The sequence below is a fragment of the Xiphias gladius genome, chromosome 24, assembly GCF_016859285.1.
Source record: "Xiphias gladius isolate SHS-SW01 ecotype Sanya breed wild chromosome 24, ASM1685928v1, whole genome shotgun sequence".
In the NCBI taxonomy this organism is placed as follows: Eukaryota; Metazoa; Chordata; class Actinopteri; order Istiophoriformes; family Xiphiidae; genus Xiphias; species Xiphias gladius.
Window position 1 is genome coordinate 12,675,582 of NC_053423.1, and position 8,824 is coordinate 12,684,405.

Sequence of the window (8,824 nt, forward strand, 5' to 3'; positions counted from 1 at the left end):
CACTGATCTAATAAACTGTGAATGCCACTGATATTCTGTATTAGGGCACCTGATTAATTGCCAACACAGATGTACAATTTTTCACCAAGGGCATTGTTTAAGGACTATAGACATATCCAAAGTGCACAGCACCAGGATTGTCTGACAAAAATGTGTAATCAGTATCTACCAAAATTGAACTCACACCAGACCAACTGAACGCCACTAATCTTATTTCTGCCCTGCTCGAGTGCTTTGCCACAAAGGGCAAGCAGTTAACAATAGAGTCACGAGTTATTTGGCTGGAGACTGCTCAGCTCCTATGAGATCAGACTGCATTCCTTATCCGACCTAAATCTTAAAAGGAAGACAAGTAATTATGGTGGAACAGAAAATTGGGTAGGCAGAGAGATGCACGGTGCTCCCAATGTCCCATTTTTACTCCAAGTAAAAGGAAACATTTAGCATGGTGTCAGTGTTGAGAGTCAAAGTTCAAAAGTCGCTAGTATCCCTTTGAAGTGCTTTCCCATCTAGCTGTGTAAAAAAATGAATTTCCCCACACATACACTCGTAGTGACCTATCCTTAAACAGTTGTGTGGGTAAGCCAGGATAGTCAGAGCCACAAGTAAACATTACTCAAACCGGAGGGTCCTTTCCCTAATCTTCTTAATCACCAAACAATAACTGCATTAATGAGTGCAGACTCATGCTCGGCTCTTTCTAATAAGAGGAATGAGGATTGTGAGAATGTTTGAGCTTAAGTCAAGCATGAAAAGGATTGTCTGGTGGTATTTTTCTTGGCTGGCCCGTCTGGTCAGATCAAGGCGCCCTTGGCCAGATGAATTGGGGCTGACTGCCTTGGCTATGGCCTGGACCTTGTGATTGGGCCACAACACCAGTTGGTCTCACCAAGTTAGCAACAAAACCATCACATGAGTGGATGTTCACTTAGATGGGGTTTGTGTTTGATCCCCTTTTCTGTATTTGTGAGGTGTCCAGAGAGTTTGTTTTAATCAGTGTCAAACCATAATACAAGCTTGGCATTTCAGTGTTGTTTAAGAATAATGCCCCAGTTCAGTAATCCATGTAGTGAGAGTCTTTCATCACTCTCTCCCTTAGCAAGGAGATCAGAGTGCAGGGTCAGCAACAGAACTGTTCTGTTTTCCAGTGCATTAAAAATCTGGAAATATCACTACATCAATTTATAAACAATCAAATTGTATCAAAAAGCCTGAAAGATTGTTTATAAGGGTATTAAATAGTTTTCCCATAGTGAAGAATAGACTCAATTTGTGCCAGATTTGAATTTGTGCTAATTCAGAATGTGGATGTTGTCAGCCTCGTCAGATAAAAGGTTCAAAATATTCATTTGACTAAATTTTACAACTAACTCTAAACTTTAAAACTAAATGGACTTTTATTTTCCAGGCTGTTTTCAATTTAGTGCCTTTGTTGCTGAATTTACAGACTTTTCACACCCTTTTAGCAAACTTTCTTCACAAAAGCACCCAGTGACAAATCTAGTGACTTTTTAAACAAACCTTAGCTACTTCCGTAGAGTAGAGTTGCCATCTCATTCAACTGACTGCACGGCAGCTGACATAGAAGTGAATGAGCTCCCTAAATCACTCCCTATATTGGAGACTTTTTAACCAGTAGACCTTGACCTATGACCCTTGATGGACCTGATTGGGTCAGTCAGGTTATAACTCTTTTCAATCCAGCTACTTGTGTGTATTTGCTCAATCTTTTTATAACTTAGGGTTGTATGGTTCAGAGTTGTTTTCGCGTGACGGAAGTGAGGTAGTGTTGACGCTGCAGTTCCTTACACCCCTCTGAATGGTTGTCAGTAAAATGCTGCACGCTAAAAATGCATGCCCATTCACTTCTGAAAAAACACTAAGAGTGTTAGTAAGCTACAAAGGATCTTTTGATTGCTCATGAATGGGCCACTGAGTTAGGTCTCTACCCAAACTGCTGTAATTTCCTGACTCCTTTCCTGAGTCACTGCATGTCGCGGTTGACACTTATTCATGTTGCTGAAAGGCAGATTGTCAGGTTGATTAATGCAGGAAAGCTGCTTCACGTCAGTTGACATTTTCACGGCGTCTACGTGATGGTTGGAGTGTGTTGCTCAGCGGGGGTTCTTGCTCCAAACACGGAACTGTTTGAAACAATGTCATTTCATCTCTCCAAAGACTTTAACCAGACTTATCACAACAACATTAACCCAACTCAAGACACTGTATCAACAATTCATCTGCTCCCCTCCCCCTCTTCCCTTCTCTCTGAAGAAGGGAGGTTTTCCATTAAGAAAAATCTGTTTTAAAGTGAAGGAAACAGATAAAAAGCAGGAGAGAAAAGAGATTAAATAAATGCAAACAAGAGTGCGGTCTGGGAAAGCCATTAAGTAGTGTAAGTAAATGTCCAAGTGCGCAGCGGAAATACAAGGTTGGTGGGGGTCAGACAGAGTGAGTTTGCACTGTACTATGTGTAGCGCACAACTGCTGATGAGAGTATTTTTAAGTTCGCATAGATTCCCTGAGTGGCTGTCGACTCCCGGAGCTCAGCGGGCTCTGTGGGGCGTGAGTGAATGCTTGGAGTGAAGAGTGCAGTGGAAAAACAACAAAGATGGGAGAGGTGGGCTTGAAGGGAACACAGCAGCCGCCTCCTAGCGCTGGGCCCCCGTAGTCCGCTCTGGGTCATCCCTGACTGTAATTTTACCCGTGTACAAGAATTCTCGAAGAGTGCCACCAAATCTGTTTGTATGAGTGTGTGAGTTCTTCTTTATGGTCTGGTAATGTACATTTGTGAATTGAACCATCCGTTCCACATTCACATTTTACAGTCTGACCTTGCTCAGCTGTTGTGTGTTGTCACCCGACGGCCTTTAGCCCAGAAGCCATGTTGGATACTCTGCCCAGCAGTGTTGATTACTGGATGAAAGTAGCACTGGAGCAGGGCTGGTACTGTAATAGAAAGAGGGGGAGTGTGGCTTTGCCTCTGTGAAACTTTGATGTAAATCCCTGAGGGTATGGGTAGGGCTAGCCTGTCCGTCGACACCTTCTTCTTTCGTCGCCGGCTGACCTGGTTTGGACTGCTGAAAGACAGAGAGAAGGAGAAGCAAGAGAAACTGGAGGAGGAACTGAAATCGGGCTAACAGAAAAAGGGTTGTAGTGGGAGATTCCCAGTACAGGATGCTGTTATGTTGATCTTTAGATCGGACCTCCTCCTTTCATCGTGGGATTGGTTAGGATACATAAGACTCTACTGTTAGATGACCTTCTTCCCAAATTAGACCCCCCTATCCTTTATCTTCCTGTCATTTACATCTACTTAGCTAGCCTGAGAAGGGGGAAATATTTGTTATACCTTTGCTAAGACTTGTGGGTAGTCTTAGTTTCACCTTTGCCCTTTTTAAAAGCCCAGTGCATATTTTCACCATATAAATTAAAATTAAAATTAAAATTAAAATTAAAATTAAAATTAAAATTACAATTACAATTAAAATTAAAATTAAAATTAAAATTAAAATTAAAATTAAAATTAAAATTAAAAAATAAATAAATTCATTTATAATTCAAGAATTTTGTTTATAAATTGAATATCAGCAATTAATGTGTTTCTCAACTGATCATAATCCAAATGTGTTTTTTTTTTGACACTAATGCCAGTACAATACATACATTTTGGTACCAACACCAAACCAATAATTTTTGATACTTCACTTTTAGAAACTTAAACAAGTTTTTCTACAAAGTATTGATGTTTAATATCCAGCCCAAATTGGCAGTCAATAGTTAAGTGCACTCTGCTCTTCCACTAGTTACAAAATAAATGTATGCAGTGTAACTGTATCACAGGATGGAGGAATTAGGTCTGGTATGAAACAAATGACAATAGCAGTGTGGTCTGTTAAGATATGAAATATAAGCCAATTAAAAACACATTCTGTCGAATACATAGTAGTGCACTTTAAATGCACAACATATTTTTCCTTATATTTCACACTGATTTGTCATATTGACCAGACCGCAGTCTGCATTAACAATCTGCTGTTAGAAGAACAGCTGTCAAAAGTTAATTCCATTTTATACTTGAGAGTAAATCCATCAGTTTATATGTGTGACGCTAAATGAAGAGTTAAGGATTTGTAATGCTAAGTTATGTAATGGGAGTTGGCCCTGGGAATAATGTCCAGATCTGTGACTTGAGAGAAACTCCAGTTGCATTCACACACCTAATTCCACAGATCTGCATGTTCCATGAGCTGCAGCAGCCACGATTGACAGGAACACACATAGTTAGCATGAGTAACCTGCCTCTGCTGTTGTTACAGCACACTGTAAAACCTAAACAATACCAAACACATGCCTGAGGTACATGGTCGGTTTCTCTCTTTGATGCATGCAATAATAAACATTTTATTTAACACTAAGGAGACTAAGACTGAGGGACTGATTCCATCAGTACTTAATTCACTGCCATATTTCAACATAACAGAGGACTCCTATGCTACCTTTAGTCCCTCCCAAATTCATCATCTTGTTGATAGTGCTGCAGGCTCAATGAGAATGACACTCGACTCTATTGCCCCTCTAAAAAAGAAGATTGTAAAACAAAGGAGGTTAGCTCCATGGTTTAACTTCCAAACCCGCATATTAAATAAAACTACATGAAAAACTTGAAAGGATATGGCGTTCTACCAAAACTTGAAGAATCCCGCTTAGCATGGCATGATAGTCTTAAAACATATAGGAAGGCCCTCTGTAGTGCCAGAGCAGCCTATTACTCATCTTTAATAGAGGAAAATAAAAAAACACTAGGTTTCTTTTCAGCACTATAGCCAGGCTGACAGAGTGTCAGCTCCATTGATCCATGTCTTCCCATATATCTCAGTAGTGACGATTTCATGAGCTTCTTTAATGGTAAAATTTTAACTATTAGAGACAAAATTCACCACCTCCTGCCCTCAACTGGCACCGATTTATCTTCATACACACGGAACCTTAGAAACTTAACTTAAATACTTAAACAGTTTTTCTCCCATCAAGCTTCAACTAAGTTCAACACGGTCTTCATCTAAACCATCAACTTGTCTCTTAGACCCCATCCCAACTAGGCTGCTTAAGGAAGTTTTACCTTTAGTTAGCACCTCTTTATTAGATCTAATCAATATGTCTTTATTAACAGACTATGTACCGCAGTCCTTTAAAACAGCTCTAATTAAACCTCTTCTTAAAAAGCCAACTTAAAATCCGGATGTTGTAGCCAAATATAGATCCGTATTTAACCTTCCCTTTCTCTCTAAGATCCTTGAAAAGCTGTCGCCCACCGGTTGTATGACTTTTTTACATGATAATAGTTTATTTGAGGATTTTCAGCCAGGATTTAGAGTGCATCATAGCACAGAGACAGCAATGATGAAAGTTACAAATGAACTTCTAATTGCATTGGACAAAAGACTTGTCTCTGTACTGGTCTTGTTAGATCGTAGTGCCGCATTTGATATCATTGACCATCATATCCTATTAAAGAGACTGGAACATTTAATTGGCATTAAATGAACCGCTCTAAACTTTATCAGATCAGATTGATTTCAGTTTGTGTACGTTAACAATAAATCCCCCATAACCAAAAGTTAGTCAGGGAGTTCCACAAGGTTCTGTGCTTGGACCAGTTCTCTTCACCTCATATATGCTTCCTTTACGCAATATTATTAGGAAACACTCCAGAAACTTCCATTGTTATGCAGATGATACCCAATTTTACTTGTCAATGAAGCCAGATGAAACCAATTAGTTAGCTAGACCTCAAGCAAGCCTTAAGGACTTTAAGACCTGGATGACCAGCAACTTTCTGCTGTTAAACTCAGACAAAACTGAAGTTATTGTTCTTGGCCCCCAACACCTGAGAAACACATTATCTAATGATATTGTTACTCTAGATGGCATTGCCCTGGCCTCCAGCACCACTGTTAGGAATATCGGAGTTCTCTTTGATCAGGATATGTCCTTTAAATTCCACGTAAAACAAACTTTTTCCCCTGCGTAGCTTTGCAAAAATCAGGTACATCCTCTCTCAAGAAGATGCAGAAAAACTAGTCCATGCTTTTCTTACCTCTAGGCTGGATAATTGCAACTCCTTATTATCAGGCTGTCCCAACAAATCTTTAAATACTCTCTAGGTGATCCAAAATGCTTCAGAGCAAGTACTGAAAGGAACTAGGAAAAGAGATCATATTTCTCCTGTGTTAGCTTCGCTGCATTGGCTCCCTATAAAATCCAGAATAGAATTTAAAATCCTCCTCCTCACCTACAAAGCCCTTAATGGTCAGGCAACATCATATCTTAAAGAGTTTATAGTACCCTATTACCCCACTAGAACACTGCGCTCCCAGAACGCACGCTTGCTTGTGGTTCATAGAGTCTCCAAAAGTAGGGGAGGGAGAGCCTTCAGTAATCAGGCTCCTCTCCTGTGGAACCACCTTCCAGTTTGGGTTTGGGAGGCAGACACCCTCTCCACATTTAAGAGTAGGCTTAAAACCTTCCTTTTTGATACAGCTTATAGTTGGTCCTGGCTCAGGCTTGGCTTGAACCACCCGTTAGTTATGTTGCTATAGGCCTAGACTGCCGGGGGACTTCCCATGACGCACTGGGCTCCTCACTCCTCCTCTTCCTCTCCACCTGTACACATTCATATCGCATCAATGCTCATTACTAACTTGGCTTCTTCTCTCTCCCATATTTATCTCCTCCTGTCGGTTTCTGCAGGTATTTCTGCCCCTGGTGCTGCAGAGCCTGGATCTGTGACTGCAAAGCACCTACTGCCCCCATGATCCTGCTCAACAGCCACTGCTTAAATTATTATGATTATCATTACTATTATTATACTAGTTTTATTAGGATTATTATTCACCTTATTATAATAATTATTAGTTTTATTATTAGACTAATTTAGTTATACATCTTTATGTTGTACCTGTACTGTGCTATGCCATCTCGCCTTCTCTCTCTCTTTCTCTCCTAACCCAGCCGGTCGAGGCAGACGGCTGCCCACCATGAGCTGGGTTCTGTCTGTCTGTTAAAAGGGAGTTTTTCCCTTGCCACTCTCACCAATTGCTTGCTCTTCGGGGAATGTTGGATCTCTGTAAATATAACTATAAAGAGTACGGTCTAGACCTGCTCTATATGAAAAGTGCCCTGAGATAACCTCAGTTATGATTTTGCGCTTGTTTTTCTCATCAGGAATTTAACTTCCATTACCTCCAGATCACAGTGAAATATCTTGGCATTTGCTGATGTCGCTTTTGGTGGTCAGATGATACAATGAGGCCAGCAGGAGTTTGGGGAGCACCTCACAATGCATTCCTCAGAGGCCCTCCGACAGGTGATCTCTCTACAGGGCACCGTGCTCCATAACCCCAGTATTTGTGTCATAACCGCAAGCCTGTTGTGTGTCACAGTCATAGATTTAGAAAGCTCTGTCCACTGAGGAGGAGGCTGTGGTGGTCAGTGTCGCTGTGTCCCCCAGCACCTGTCCCTGCTGTCCCAAACTCCTGTTGCCATGGATTCAAGCCCCCTCCCACAGTGAACACTGACATTTCAGTGACATTTCATTTAGAGGAAAGACAAGGGAAACTTTTACTTACTTGAACCCATGACTATTGAAAACGTTTCTTTTGTAATTCCCAAATAACTCGGAGAAGTGCCTGGTGCACTTTGATACTTATAAACGACTATTCAAGATAACTTAACGATAATTGTGCAACATTTTGGTAAGCATGAGCAGCCGTTCTTATCAAAGTAATCAGCTCTATCTGCCAGAGACCCCTCATTCTTCAGGGAAAGCTTTATTAACATTAAACAACAAAAAAGAAAACAAAACCCCAAAACGACATTGACTGTCCGGTCTGCATCTCCCCGTCACTGCGTGCATCCCATGCTCCCACTCGTCCCATGCGCCGAGTCCTCGCCTCTCGCCCGCGCTTCTGCTCCTGCTCGCCAGCTCACCGGACAGGAAGGAGGCTTTTTTCCCCCATCTTTGTCGGCGTTTACAAACCAGATGCAGGCATCGGCGGGCGTTTATCTGGCCTCTCTACAGACTTTTGGAGTTGGTCGACGGCGACTCTCGACAGCACGCTGATGGTCTTCACTTCTGCGCGCTGCACCCCGCCTGCCGGAGCGGAGGCGCGCTGGACTTGAGAGACGCGCAAGGAGGGGAGAGCGGGCAGATGTTAGCGGCTGCGGAGCGGCTCAGCCTGCCAACTGTAACTATAGAAACAACTAAGACGGACTTAATGAAATTAATGTGGTTGATGAAGTTGGTTTAGATAACGTAGATGCAGCGCGTGACCACTGCGCTTGCTGGCTTTGTGTAGTGTATGTAAGTGTATTTATAGGAATAGATGGTTGACTTGACTGAGGCTAGTTTGTGCTGTCATTTCTGCAAAGTGATGGCAGTTCCTTTGCAGCTCACCTCCATGTTTTTCTCGGAGTTAGTGCACGTGTAATCACTTCTCTGCACCCCGCCGATCACTTCTCTCATCTGGCTCTTAACAATGATCGCTGGAGGTCACGTTTCAGCGCCACTCACTTGTCAGAGTATTGTGCATCCTCTCTTTTGCGACCGTGACTTGATTTACAGATAACTTTCATATCTCAACAAACCAGCCAGAGACCCTAAGGTAGCAGGGATGAGATTTTCTCACGTGTTTGGATCGGTCGACCACTTTTAGTCCACTTTAGACAAACCGGACTATGACTTAGCCTCAACTTCGCTCGACGCGGATGATCCAGTGAGAAGTGTCAAATCCTATGTAGTGTAATCGCGTCGGCCTGAAAG